General features: G+C 41.8%; 1 protein-coding gene across 11 annotated transcripts in view; it reads left to right on the top strand.

The window, feature by feature from the left end:
* Positions 1–15,960, top strand: part of LOC117157092 (uncharacterized) — a 218,699-nt gene that overhangs the window by 23,186 nt on the left and 179,553 nt on the right. For 9 of the 11 annotated variants that reach the window (XM_076622089.1, XM_076622088.1, XM_076622081.1 and 6 more), the window contains exon 2: positions 8,077–8,163. The exons of the other annotated variants lie outside the window; for them this stretch is intronic. The gene's annotated coding sequence lies outside the window, so the exon portion shown is untranslated. The remainder of the gene's footprint in view (positions 1–8,076; positions 8,164–15,960) is intronic. 11 annotated transcript variants of the gene reach the window in all.

Below are 15,960 nucleotides of genomic sequence, written 5' to 3'. Positions count from 1 at the left end.
AAAATGAGATTTATATCGTACTTTTTATATCCATTCGTATCGCGCCAAAATTGCAACGTTCGAATATTATAAATAATGCAGACTCGTAGATGGCAAATTTCAATTTAATTATTTAAATCCGGATTAAAGTTAAAATCTGCGAATTCAAATATTCAAACGTACAAACTCAAATATTGAAATTCGCACATTCGCACGTACGCTCAACTACGATCTAATATACTGGGTGGTTGGTAACTGGTGGTACAAGCGGAAAGGGGGCGATTCTACGCGAAAAAAGAGGTCGAAAATATAGAATAAAAATTTTTCGTTCGAGGCTTTGTTTTCGAGGAAATCGACTTTGAATTTTCGCTCGGTACGCGTGCACTTTATCGCGTCTCGTTATAACGGATCTCACTGTAGATCGTTGTCTCGATTGACGTTATTTTTTTAATCTTTTACATTTTTATTCTATATTTTCCACTTCTTTTGTCGCGTAGAATCACCCCCTTTCCGCTTGTACCACCTGTTACCAACCACCCTGTATTTGCAACTACGAGCCTGCATGACTCCATGATTACCAAAAAACCACGTTGTGCTCTTCGCAACGTTCCCTCGCGCATTATCAACCAGCTACTTTATTCCTCCAAAACTTTGAAAACTCCACGTTCGCTCAGAAGATCGTCGTTGAAAGGGATAAAAACACCACGCTTCTGCGATAAACGCACTTACGGCCAATTCCAAGGCCACCAGAGCTGAACCCAACAAACCCTGTAGCGCACCGCCGGTCTAGAAACGACCGTGACGCGATCTCCACCTCGCATTCCAGCTCGTCGAGAGCAGGCAACAGCTTCTCCTGGTTTGCTCGGAAATTCGCTGGCCGAAATTAAAAGGCAAGTTCCGGTCACGACTTCCGCCAGCCAACCGCCCTTTTCTCTCACCGATTCCGTACCAGTTCCGATCTTGCAGTTCGATTCCCTCGTATTCCCCGGGTAACTCGATTAGCTCGGCTCGTAGGGGTCGCTGGAAACGATTTTGCAGAACGGTACGTCTCGCGCGCTCCGCAAATATTTGGATCCGGAGGACCGGTTAGTTCGTTAATTCGCACTCCGGGGAACGAAGGATAATTGAATCGTTCCAGTTACCAGAAATATCCTCGCCCCCTCGTCCTTCGTTACTCCCCGTTGACGCGTCGATGAATTCGAAAACGAGAGGAACGTATATTCCGGCCCGGTTGCAGTTGCGGACGGTGCGTACGAGTTTCAGGCGGCTCGTGCGAGTTTGATTACGCGGCAAATGTATTAGGTTGTCCGGAAAGTGTCTCTCTTTCGCAAACGTGTTTTTTTACAATGCACCTTCGTACAAATGTGGAAGCAAATCTGTGAAATTTCGGGGTGTTTAACATGGATCGTACGTAATTCGAAAAAATAAAATAAAAGAAAAAACATTGTGCGTCTATTGTTTCCTCATAAAACGAGAGAAACATTTCGGACAACCTAATGGAATAACTGGAAGTGTTTAATAAAATGTTCGTTTATCGTTACCTCGTGACAAATACACGAAGACCATTGTTCCTGGCGGAAGAAACTCTGGTCGACTTCGTTCGTCAAGATCGTGGGCTATAGATGCGGACAAACGTTGAATTGGGAAGATAATTTGACACGAAACGCTGTGTTTCGTCAGGCAGGACATGGTCGAACGTAGTCGAAGTGCGTAGCAAACTGACCGATACACGTTGGTAGTCAGCTGCTAGAACAAAATTGCGAATGATAAATCGTAGGCGATTAGAGGAGTAGAGGAAGCTTTGAAATATCTGGCCGCTTACTGGACCTTGCCTTAGAAGAGCAAATGAAAGAAATTGATTAATATTGTTTAGAATCGTGGATCTTAATTGCCGAAATAAAAGTAAAGGGACACTGAGGTCACACTTAGAATTCATATTAAGATAGTTTTAGATTTATTTAATAAACGATTTCCAGGATCTTGGTCGATATACATTTGTACGCGTCTCAGCACTTCCTTTGCCTCAGCATCTTCCATACGACACTGCCAACGGAACAGTGACATTCGTCTGTTTCTCGAGACACCGCGCACACACATACTTCTACACACTCATATTCACTACTACGCGGCAAAGTCTAGTCTAGCACATAAAATTGTACGCATCTCAATGTAAATAAACAATCGAGTAAAAAGTGCCACGATTTTAGAAAATAAGCGACTCAACGTAATACTCTAAACTCAAATAACCTACTCTAATATACACACACACGTACTTCCGCACACTCATATTTGCATACGTGAATTCACAAATTCACAAAATTATACATATCTCGATAAATATAGATGTTCTAACTTATTTTCGTGAATTGCTAATTTCAAGGCTTTTAAGGGATAATGTTGCAATCGTCATTTTCTATGTTTGTCTATTTCTCGAGTCGAACCTCATGGACTTGTGTAGGTGAAATACACGCAGTATTTTATATTTTATGCTCAGTATATTTGATATTTCGACGTATTGGCAGTACGAAGATTTCTGTTTCGAAAATTCGATACCATCGCGATTCCATCCTTGTCCTGAATTTACGTAATACCTATTCTTTCTTGTTCGTGGAACACATCTTTCAATTTTCTTCTTGCACGCTTTTCATCCGCTTTTTCTTATTTCTTGATAAATTGGCTGTTGCTCTGTCCGAGTTTCTTATTCAAACATGAATTCTCGTCGAAACAAATTACCACTGTTTCGCGAAGTTTCTCCGTAACATCGAACTTTCTTATTCGTTTTCAACTATTTTCCTCGGAATCGAAATATTTCATCGCGATTTCCGGCGTCGAACGTATCGACCGAGAAAATTTCGAAAATCACATTTGCATCGGAAGAATGAAATTTATTATCCACCGCGTTCTTTCCATAATTTTGTACACGTCACCGTGACGCCTTTCTCCTTCCAAAGATTATCTTCTGGAGAAACTGCACGATGACTTTATTTAATCGGAGAAAAAAATTAATTAAAACCTGTCTGCCTTCTTCTACCAAAAAGCGCAGTTTGACGAAACGCGAGTTACTAACCTCTTAACTTGCTCGTAAAAACGAGCAGATATTATTCTCATAAAAATTGATTTTTATTATTTCGACCTTGTCACTTTTTTTTTATTTATATCGAAAATAATTCGTAAAATATATTGCAAAATATTTGCAAGCAAAAAGCTTGGAAGCAGCTGTATCGCTCGGCCAGGGAGACATCGAAAAATTTCTGTTCCGCGTGTTTCATGGTACCGTTGATTCGGTCGCGATTTTAATTGCAAACTTTATTACGCCGATGAAAAAAAGAAAAAAGAGGGAAAAAAGAACGTACTTCCTCGAGTAACCGACGATATCACGCGGAAGAGGTAGATTCGACGAGAAGAAGTCGAACTACGTCACTCCAAGCGAATCCTAAAATACACCGAGAGGAAAAGAGTGCAGAAAGAGAAGGGAAATTGGAGCGGAAAGCAGGCGGAACAAGCAAAATTTCGGAGAAGTCGAAAGAAGGAAGTTACGTTACGCGGAAAGAGAGTAAAAGCGGAAAAGAAAAGAAACAGCGACATTCCGAGGCAAAAGCGGAAAAAGAAGAAGCAGCGCTGCGAACAAAAATACAAAACGTAGCGAACGTTGCGTGTTGTTTTCGCGCGCGAATAAAAGAAAGAAAATTCGAAGAAGAAGGGGTACGATACCGAGGAAAATTACGACGACGTATAATAGAAAGAGAGGTGAAAATAACGAGAAATTTCGAAAAGTACAAACGAGAGAGAAAACGCGAATTGATGAAATTACCTCGGGAAAAAGTATCTTTTATGAATTTTATAAAAACGTGTATTCTACGCGAAATAGAAGACGAACGAAGAAAGTAAATTGCGAAACGGTCGAAGAGATTGACAATTGTTATTTGGCTTTCAGCGATAAAGGATGGAAAAATTTGATCAGAGACCACGTGGCACCTACTTCCGGAAAATTGATCGTACACCCGACGACGATTGAAAAAGCTGATACAAATGTTGTTCACCTGGCTTCCTTGCTGCAGATATAACGAATTTTCTATTTTTATGTCGCGTTATCTAATCACCTGTACGCAAGATGCTCGAAATAATTTTTGAGAATTGTGAATCTTAACACTTTGACTGGCACGCCGAAATCACGTGTTTCGCTCGGAACGCCACGGAAGTATTTTTATTATTCAAAACATATAATATTTGTAGATCATTTTTGAAGATTGTAGATCAAAATTTGAAGATCATTTTTTCAAGAACGAAGAACACAGTTGCCAACGATACATTATTTTACGTTGGTTTTGCGAGACGATCGATCACGCGTCGTGCGTCGATCGATCGGTCGCGATACATCGGCTATCGGCCAAAGAGAAACCGATCGACGGGAAAAGCCTTAATTAGCATGGAATCAATTAGCGGCGATTAGCATTCTCTCGAATTAATTAGCACTAATTAACACCTCGTCCACGGTCCACGAATGCCGTGCAAGGAAATCGCGTCTGGTATCGCCTTTGTCACCGTGCCACCGCTTTATTATCATCGGCCTGGCTTTTAACCAGAATCATAATCGTGACAAACGAGCGTATCTTCTCTTTCTACTCTTGTCCCGCAGCATTGCCGCGTATTGCTGTTACCGAGCAACAGTGAAACAGTCCTTGCAGTGGAAATAAAAGTCTTAAGAGAAAGAACGAATTAACGTCATTCGTCTCGTCTAGCGAAGACGAAATTCAACGAAAAATTTCCACGTCGAATTGTCAATCTTAAACTTTATCCAGGTATTACAAAATCCACGATCGTCTGGAATATTTTAAAAATAGTTGCTCGTATCTTCTGAACATCCAGAAACGTCGATCAAAAACAATTACCAAAATTCATCCACCTGTTTTTTCACGAGACGTTCTTCTTACCCCGCGTATCGGAATAAAACTCTTAGGAGAAACGATAGATTTCCGAAACCAGCTGTTCACCTCATCCAACGAAAAATGTCCACGACAGATCGTCACCCACAGTTCCCTAAACATCTATAGACTTTCGGCAAAAATGTTCCCAAAATTCGAAGATCGAGCTACCTTTTCCACTGCTTTGACGCTGTTCTTCCTCCTCATCTTGAAACAAAAAAAGAAAAAAAAAAAGAAGAGAAGAAGAAAAGGTAAAGAAAGGAAGATTTTTTTAAAACCGACTATTCATCTCACCGAGTGACGACAGCCAAACAACGGCCACCGAGTGTCACCCAATGAAGCGTGCGAGCTAGGGAAAAATTGGCGCGTCAAACGGCGCAAATAGAGAAGCTCGCGGAAAATTAGGAGATGGGATGGCGCGCAAGAACGATATTTCACTATGGAACCAGGGCAACGTTAATCATCCTGATCTGTCGTGGAATTAATACGTGCTCCGACTAGCGGAATAAGAGAGAAAAAGCGAAAAAGAGAGAGAAGGAGAGGGTGTAGCAGTCGCTCTTATCAGCCCGGAAGCTATTAACCTGGTAAAACTTACTTTTCCTAAAACTGGGTTAATCATCTGTTCCGCGAGCCCAGCTGGATTATCCGATCTTGCCGTCCTAAATTCGAAATTCCGGCGTGCAACGAGCGGCTCCATTCGCCTGCTCGCTCCGCGCCTGTAATTTGACGTTAATTGGCTGACCGAATGGATTTTCCGATTCTATCGATCGTTCAAACTGTTTCGAGCACGCTTTCGCCAAATAGAACTAGAACTATCTATCAACTGCACGTGACGCTCGACGAATTTCGAATTCCTGATAATTGATAGAACGCCAGCCAATAAACAGGCAGCTTTATTTTCTATTAATACGTATTGTTACGTGTATTTGATGCGCGCAGTGTGAAATGTTAATCGGGGGGTTAAATGTCGGGCAAAAGTTAAATAAATTACTTTGTCTTTCGCTTATTCCTATTTTCTTTTTTTTTTTTTAATATCAATGGATGATGATTGCCTTTGGAGCATACGCTTCTCGAATCGTAGCGGTGTCCGCTTAAATTTCAAATTTAACGTTTCTTCATGATAACGTAGGAAGACAGGATTTACGATCTGTTGGAATTTATTAAACGATTAAAGACAGTCGACAAAATAATAATTCGTAATGAGAGAAAAATGACTCGCGATTCACCATTTACGATTAAATTTCGAGCAAATTTGGTAAGTTGCTTCGAATGCGATGAAAAGTTGTTTCGATCAAGAAGTAGATTAAATGTTTGCTATATTTGAAGGCTTCGATCGGTGGTTAAAAAACTTGGAATTTTTCCAAATCCTAGCGGAAACTGAGAACACGTGCGAATATGTTCGACTCGATTACCGCGTCATGGGATATTCTGTCTGCTCGATTATTTATTCGAGGCATATGCGATATAAAGTTAGATTCTCAAGGATCCGTGTGCTTGTTTTTTGTAATGCGCCACGATAATCGGTGATGTTAAACCGTGTTGAACGAGGTTGCCTCCTAAATGGATCTACCATTTAATGGACCATTGAGGAACTTTGCTCGCTATTCACGTCGTTGGTAGTTCCATGGAAAGCTGTAAATTCCTGACTAGTGATCGATAATCGTTAGCGTTCACTGTCGTGCAAACATAAGATAGACGTAGAAAAGTAGAATTGTTTTCTTTTAACTAAAATGTCTCGGTATCCTCGAGAGAATACTCTGATCTATATTTGCAGCTGTTCCAGTGACAAATGAAATTTACATATATCACGATAGATAGCTTCAACAGCTATAGTCCAACGAAAGTTTATCTCGCGCATCTTGAAACCGCAAGATGGAAAATAGAATAAAATTTATACAGTGCGTATCGTGTCAAAATCGATCGTCCAAATTTGTCGTGCGTCTCATACAGATTATGACGAATCGTTCGACTGGAAGGTAGAAACGCGTGTTGGCTACGTTGAGAACAGCTTCAGCGACTATAGTTGAACGAATATTTATCGCGTATCTTGAAACTGGAAGACGGAAGATGCAGCAAAATTTATATAGTACGTATTTTGTGAAAATCGATCGTCCAAATTTGTCGCGCGTCTCGTACAGATTATGAGAAATTCTTCGACTCGAAGGTAGAAATACGTGTTGGCTACGTTTAAAACAGCTGCTACGGCTGCTACGGTTCGATGGAAATTTATTTTATATCCGGAAATTGAAAGGTTCAATTGCAGAAGTTCGAGTTCTAAGCTGCGATACTCGAAGCTAGAAGTCTTAAAAACCGGGATTTAAACGTTAACGCCACGAGTTTCAAGCTTTTAAAATATATTCAGCGACGATTCTTCGGCGTAATTCTTCGACGATTTTGCGTAATCGAACAGATACGATTGGAGAAAAGCGTTGAAACTCGCGAAACCCTGGACCCAACGGGAAAATGGCAGAATTTTCGTGCAACTGCACAACGATACTAATCGATACTTGGCCGGTATTTCGTCGAAAAGGGATACCTTTGATCGCTGATTTCGACCGAATCGCCGGAATATCGGATTATCCGGAGGACGTTGGATGGAGCTGTTAAAATACTTGGCCGTCACGTTCCAGCGGCATCGACGGCTTATGAACGAACGCGCGCGAGTAGAAAGGCCGCGCGTGATATAATTTCGCGATCGTACCGCCAATTTACTCAATGCTAACCGCGTAATTTTAACGTCCTTGTTAAACTACACCACCGCAGGCCTTTTCCTGCCACCGACCATCGTTTTCGACCGACAGATCATTTATTTTCGATATGAAATCAATTCGATGCGTGCTGGTCTTGTTGCTTGTCGCTAGTTCCACAGAGTGAAAAGTGGATTGAAAAGTGAACAGTCATGACACGGGCGATTGTGATTTTCATGTTGCGCGGTAGAAATATTGACGTATTCGGCAAATTGTCGACATTGATCGGTAATTAATTTTTGTCAAGAGCTCTTAAGAGGCGATACAATTTTGGAAAATCGAGACGAAATACGACTCTAGCGTACGAATGTTCAGCCATGGATTTGTACATTCGTAATAGCTTTCTTGCAATTGTTTTATTTCTGATATTAAGTCAGCGAATGATAACGAATTTTAGTGTATCAGTTGTTCGTTTTTATGATTTACAGCGAGTACTCTGGTAGTACACGGAGGAAACGCATCGTCTTGGATTGGCCACCAAAGATCAGTGGAAGAGATTCTGCGCCAGTTTAAACGTGAGTTCGCTTCAAAAATATCAAATTCCTTTCGTCTCATTGGCGTTTCAACGTTTATTCGTAAACACCTGTCGCTTCGTGAATCAACATCGGACATATATAGACGTTTCTCGAATGAAGTTTTAATCGGTTTCCAAGTAAAACGTGCAAAAACTGCGGAATTTCTTTATCCTCGGTTTCTTTATACGGAAAAACCAGGTATCTAACGTCAGGTTGGTATGATCGCTGGGGTTCCTACATGCAGAATTGGTACGACTACTTGGCGATTCTCTTCTCTTTTTCCCCGTTCGCCACATTTTCTTTTTTCTTTTTGTCCAAGTATCCGGTGTGTGAAATGGTTGCACAAGCTGGTGAAATACAGAGCATACGAAACTAATCTGTGTGAATCGATTAAATATCAAATCCCAAACCTATTATTTAATGTAATATCGTGGAAATTTGGGCTGCGCTTATAGCGCTTGTGGATGTCGCTGCTGGGTACGGCCGCTTCTCTTCTATTTTTGTATCGTGGAAGAAAAATCGGAAATCCGGTCGCCGCGATTCGAACCCGGGTCCCGAACGTTTGCAACTTAAGGCGCTAACCACTGCGCTACCGTCGTCCGACGCTAGTTAGTGTCGAGTGGTGTTATTTACTATCGAGTGCCACCACAGGCTCTTCCCTCCACGATACTACATTAATAACATTAGATACGAAGATATCAGTGAATTTTCTACAAAATTCCATTAGAACCAAAGGTAGATCTCGCGCTCGCACCTGCTGTCCGCAGCGTAAACTCTTCGTTGTAACCTCTGGCTACCCTTGGGCCGAGGAAAAAAGGGAAGGATGCACGGCTGGCTGGGAACGAAGGCGAATCGTGGGCCTGGAGAAATGCGAGAGACAGCCGGCGTAAAGAAATAAGAGGAACGCCAAGACGAACGAGCTCGAACGCGTCGCGAACAGATGTTAACGATAAGATTTATGAATTTTTCAAGTTTGCGCTCGGCCTCATCTCGTCCGTTAGACGTTGGACGTTGGACGGTGAACCGCGTTCCGTTTGCCACGCAACCGTTTCGTTTCGTGCCACTTCGTATGGTTCGTTAACAGGCCATGGCCCAATTATACGCGTGCGAACGTGACAATCAAACGAACGTAATTCGAAAGATACAAAGGCGATGTCAAACCGCCACAAGGCTGCGCGAGGCACGTTTCAACGAGGTGGTATTTTCAAGCAAAAAGTCGAGGCGGCCAGCGTAGCAATTGGCATAATTAAGGATACGAAACAACAGGTCCAAACAGCCTTGAACGTAATATCGTTGTCACAAAAGATATTATTTCTCCTCGAGTTCTTAGGTGATACGTGGAAATTGATCATGTTCGAGGACGATCGCTATCACCGTCCAAGATTTTTTTCACAAAAAGACAACTAAAGCTCGTTGGCTGAATCCCCGAACCGATCGTTTTCGATTTAATCGGTCGAAAGTGGAAATCTTCCTTCGGCGGATCGTTTCACCCATTGAAAATTCATTAGCGGATTTGAGAAGATATACTCGTGCTGTACAGGGTTTTATGGTTTTATTATCTTCGTTTTGGAAGGTTTCCAATTCTTTCGTGATCGTGTTTCCGTCTAGTATTTAGCTTAATCAGCTAACTGGCTTCGACTTGTCGATACATCATCGATAAAGGCAGAATATTGAACAATGCAAGATTATCTAAATCAGTCGGTTTTGCTCGAGTTATTTTTTAGTTTCCAAACTTGGCGAATCTTTATTTGAAATTTAAAAAGATCGAGTACATTTATCCAGAGTTTTCATTTCAAATGGGAAGATTGACGCTGGCAAGATCGATTTATAGAATACATACTACTTTTTATTTATTATTGCTTAGTCCGTGCCTTTCGGCTTTCGACGAGCTTTCGGTTTTACATCTCTTTTACCTATTTCGCTTCTTATACACGGTAGTTGGTAACTGGTGGTACAAGCGGAAAGGGGGTGATTCTATGCGAAAAAAGAACTTTTTAAATCCTTTCGAAACGTTGCAACCTGTTTTCGTTGATCGTTAAAACGACAGCAAGATCGAGATGTAGAAATTTCTATTTACGTTAGAACCTTCCGATTCTGTCGAGCAGAAAGAACGCGATGCTGCAAGATGCGTATGCGTTTAACGTAACGTTGAAACGACAAACCGAAGATATTTTTCTAACGTTAGAAAAATATGATCTGGTGGAAGATAACCGGGGGAAAACGTAGCCGGATTAAATAAAATAAAATGCTATTGGCACAGGGAACAGGAAAAGAAATAGAAAGAGAACGAGGAGATTAAGAAGATTAAGTAAGAGCTATTTGTTTTTGCGATTAGTTTATCACGCCGTGAAGGATCGCGGGCTGTTTCGCCGATTAGCATGATCGTAGGCTAGCCGTGACTCGTTTTATTAAGGTCGAAGGAGAGTCGGCTGCCACTAAAGCTTGATTTACACCGGCGCGCCGGTAACGGTACGGTCATGGTACGTTGTTCGTCGACTCGTGCTTCTGTCACAGTCACCGGTGTACTCGCGATACACCGCCACTCGACAACACCGGCCATTTCTCTCGCCACTCTAATTTCCCTAAGCGTATTCATGCCTCTAGACTCGATGCACACCGGCCATCGGGTCTCTCGTTAAATATTATTCATCGCGCTTCGCGTCGCTGGCGAACTACTACGCGCGTTGCTCCGTGCGCTTTTGTCTGCCAAATGTGCCTGTGCGTTGATTTTTAACGGGCGAACCACCTTTAACTGGGATGCGAAAAAGTATTGGCGCAGTTGAGGAAATGTACAGGTTGAACGATTGCGGTGTTCATTGTCGAAGCTTGTATTACTTTCTTCGACATTTGGTGTATCATCGCTGTCGCTATCGCTAGAAATATCGAAACGGTTGAGCAGTATCCTTGTCGAATGGAGTTCGTTTCCACTGTCTGAAGCACTGTCGTGGTCTTCTATCTTGTCAGCTTCGAAATATTAAATTGTCCGGAAAATGTCTCTCTTTCGCAAACGTGTCTTTTACAATAATGCTGCTTCATATTAATATCGTGGCTTTTTTAATATTAAATTCCTCCGATTTATATTGATCAATTTTCGGCTGCTTTTATTTTTGTTACAGCACTCCTGTAATATTTTACGATTTTCCGAAACATTTAAGATATAAGAAGTCACTGTACCAAGAACATATTGATCGTCCGGAAAGTGTCTCTCTTTCGCAAACGTGAAACCAAGTCTGCGAAATGTCGCGGTGTTTATCTCAACGTAATTCGACAAAATAATATAAAACAAAAAACATTATTATTTCCTCGTAAAACGAAAGAAACTTTTCGGACAACCTAACAATATTCGTCACTACGATCACTATGGAACATGTCCTTTCTGCATCTTTTAAGCATCGTGAATAAGGCATCATAAAACATATAAAATATATAAAAAGCTTGCTGATTCGTCTGCTAATGCCATTGAAAGATTGAAATTCGTTCTGACTCGAATAAAGATTAATCGAATAATAAGATTTCTAAAGATCTATAATTTTCTTTCATTAAAAAACATATTACCGTTTAGTTTACTATAGCCATGCGTAAATACACATAAGATTATCCTTTAGAAAAAATAGACGTACGCCAGCCATTTCAAAATAACCGTCCTGGACAAAAGGAACTGTGAACAGGTTCGGGCCGCTATATGCCGACACGCGTCCGCAAAGGGTTAATTTCCCATAAACGCGTAAACGAACGAAAGAAATTCCCATTGCGAGTCTATTTCTTTGGCCGTGTGCGAAAAGATGGAAATTTATACGACTCGCGGATCGAGAAGTAACTTTTACGACGGTGTGAATTTTTTAGATTTTCGCCCATAACGAACGATCCTTCCTCGAACGTGAGCGCCATAATAAATTTCATAGATTCCGCAGCTCTCTAACGTTGGATGCGTTTCAAACGACGACTACAACGATCCCGAAACAGCTTTGCTTTCGTACTATTTGCGAAGCGAATACAAATTTCGCAGTAATTCGATCTTGTTGAGGTTTTATATGTCGAGTTCTCATTGGGATTAGGGGCGTGTAACGAATCTTCGTTTGAATTAGACATCGTTGTTACGCAATAGAGAAGATATTTACTGGTACAAATATGATTATTACAGAGTTTGACAAGTAACCGTGGCCATTAGATTCTCGAGATGCTAATGACGATGATCTTAGGTTCAATAACGAATCCACGGTCGACGGGATAGCAAATGCGTTTTCTTCCAAAGTCTAAGTCGAACCGAACTTACTGGTCCACAATTCGAGCGTAACTCGACTTACTTGTCCACGGTACAAATAGAACTCGACTGACTCCACAGTCCAAGTGGAACTGCACTTACATGCTCTTCTCCGCGCCTCTCTGCACCCCTCGGTTCGACTATATTTTTAAGGAGAGCTATACAATTACTCCATACCTCTGTTAGGTGAAAACGTCCATCCCGTGACCGTGGCTGCGTTTAGCGACCCGTTGTGTCGCTTCGAGTCCAAGTCCATTGTCATAAATCTCGGCACACATAATCGGATTAAATCACGAACAACTACTTCCAAGTTTTATTATTTAAGCGCAGCTATAATGAAAAGTCTGGACTAAAGTATCGGGGATCTTGCCAAAAATTCCAAAAGAAGGCCCCGATGTTCTTTCATCTGCGACATATATATCAGGCTGGCAACTAAGTAATTGCGGATTCTGTCATTAGGTCCGCAATTACTTAGTTGCCAATCCAATATCTCAGAATAGAGAAAGTAAACGCGTGTATGAATGCATGATAGAAATTCTTTATTCAAGAATGTTAGAAATTAGGATTTCCAGTGGTTTCTATCCTACGTGATAACGTACTGATAGATGGATTTATTACAGTAGATTAAACGATGATTATTTCACTTGCACTTAATGCAGTAGCGTGATATGACGACTCTTGACTAAGGACTCTTCACTCTTCACTCTCCGGTGGCTAACCGACGATCGACGACTGCGCTGCCGAAATATTAATATCGATGGCCTGTTGAAATTTTCCGACCCTTTCGGCTTGTCGGCATTTGCGCTTTATCGTCGACATTGTCTGTATATCGGCGGTACTATAATAGAGAAGATAGAGAAGAAACACTACTGAAGATGTAGAGTTTCCTAGAAAACTTCAACAGATCCATTTCGTTGGAAAGACGCTCGCAGTTATACTCGCAACGTTGTATCAGATTGGCAACTAAGTGGTTGCGGGTTTTGTCGATACCACCTAATGACAAAGCCCGCAATCACTTAGTTGCCAAACCGATATTTTAAATTACGCGAAAAAGCGAGTTGCACGTTCAAAACTGCAAGGTTACGCGAATCGAAAGAACGCAGGGAACTGTATTATCAATATCCAGCGATATCCATTGCGAAGTTTTATTTTCCTGAATACAATACGCGCGCTTATCCACGCGCATACGTTTAATCACAGAGGTGAATGATCATCGGCGCGCAGGGGTTGATAAGAAAAGATTTATTGTACATGTCCGCGCGAAGCGTCGTTGAAAAGTTCAAGTTCTCGTGGATCGAAGAATCTTCCAACCACGTTACCGATATCCGTTTTAAATTTGTATTTTCCTAAACGCGATACGAACGGCCGTGTACGTTTAATCGCGAGATGGGTGAACGATCAGCCAACGAAGAAAAATACACGCGGATATTGCAGATGTTCGCACGAGGTATCGTCGAGGAAACATCGAGTTTGCACGAATTAAAAGATCTACCTGGAACCACGTTATCGGTATCCACCGATGCGCATTGCAACAAATTTCCATTCTTCCACAAACGCGATACGACTTGTATCCGTGTGGCGTTTAACCGCAGGTTTGAACGATCATAGACGCGCGCTTGCTGATAAGAAAAGCATGGCAGACATTTGCGCGAGGTATGACGGGAAATTTCAAGTTTCTGCGAGATAAGTAGAAAATCGTGGAAATTATATTATCGATATCCGTGATAAATTTTGATTTTTCTACACGCGATACAGGTGTCTGTATACGTTTAACAGCGGAGTCGAACGATCGACGCGCGGCGGTCGATAAGAAAAGCAGACGATCGCGCGAAGTATCGGACAGCGCGTGGAGAAGAGACGAGTATTCGCACCCGGATAATAACGCGGCCTCGCCGTGCCTCTTAAACGCTGTGCGCTAGATACCGGTGAAAGCATCGCGAACCGCTCGCCGCTGGTCATAATATCGTCTTATTTATCGACGTATCTCGCTGCTGCGAGAGCAGAGGCGTGCAATCGTAGCGACTGCATCTAACGCGATCGTTTCGCCAGACAAGAAGTCTCCGATCGTGCTCGATCGACCGGATCTTTCCTTATACTTTTCTACTTTGTAACTGCTGCAAAAGGTTTAACGATCCTTCTTGCTGTAACGAGCCTCTTCATAGCGTAATTACTCCGCATGAGCCACGACTCTTTACGACACCTTCATGGTCGATGCTTATTAGGATAACAAGCCGAGCGAATATCTCTCGGTTTTTGGCGAAAAGTATCCGCGAAACGACCCGAGTTATCAAGTCATCTTCCTGCGAAATAGCTGCGCAACCCATACGATCGTCCAACACTGCACTTTGTTTCTGGTTTGTTCGAATTTCACCAAAATTCATTCAGTAGTCCCTTGCTACAGTTTTTCGTATTAACATTTTGCGCGCGTTTGAAAGAGAAGAATCCGCGACCACGCGATTCTTTCGCGGAAGCTCGTGCCTCAACGAGAGCGCGAGAAGGCTACGGGGTGGCTAAGAGAAATCTGAACGAATAGAATCTCAGCTCTTGAACTAAGAATCGTTCTCCCATTTCTCGAGCAAATTCGACGAACGTTCGTCGTACGAATCGCTGCGAGGAGACGCGGAAAGGAAAAACCGAGAGAGTACAGAGATCGATTGGATTGGCATTGGAAAAAGAAGAGAGAAAATAGTTTGGCGAGTAAAGTTGGAGATAAAAATGGTCGTAACTCAAGCGCATCCAGCATCTTGGAAAGGAAAATGGTCCCTATCGAACGGTTATTTCGACTGTACGGGCTGTAATATGTAAAGAGATTCGACGAGTATCCGGCACGATTTCCTTCTAAAGTGCTGCGTCGATTTAGGAACCGCGAAAACTTGGTCCCGTCCCACACCCGAACAGCTCCCACCTATCGAAAACGAGTAAATTATGCACGAATTATACCCGTCTCGCTGACTTTATATACGAGCCGCACGTACGTTATTTATTGCCACTCTTATCCATAATTATGGCCGTGGGAGCGTGAGCGGGCCTGCAACTCGAGCACCGATGGACCCCGTGGAAAAATATCGTAACCCTTGTTCGATTTAAACCTTTCGTAGTAGAGGGGAGGAAAAAAGAAAGGAAGAAAGAGAATAGCAGAAACTCGATGTATATTAAATAATTACAAGGTGTGTTACATGGATATTCGTGCAAGTATATTCGAATAAATATTCTTTTAGACCTTTTTCAACATTGTTTAATTAGAATCTTGTTTATTTGTGGGTGGGAAAAAGAAAGTAAAAGAGTGTGAAATTTTGCTGTGGATAATTAAACGTATACGTAGAGGCGTTAAATAGGAGCATGGTCGTTCGTAGGAAGAATAACTCGTAGCCTCGTCTAAATTGTTTAAAAATATTGCGAGAAATTATGTAAGAGATTATGGAGATTCTGATTTTCGTTAATAGTCTGTGATTGGAATCTCGATTATTTATCGGAGGAAGAAAGAAAGGAAGAAAGAGAATAGCAGAAACTCGATGTATATTAAATAATTACAAGGT

This window comes from Bombus vancouverensis, chromosome 10 (genome assembly GCF_051014615.1).
Source record: "Bombus vancouverensis nearcticus chromosome 10, iyBomVanc1_principal, whole genome shotgun sequence".
In the NCBI taxonomy this organism is placed as follows: Eukaryota; Metazoa; Arthropoda; class Insecta; order Hymenoptera; family Apidae; genus Bombus; species Bombus vancouverensis.
This window is presented reverse-complemented; position numbering and strand designations above follow the sequence as displayed.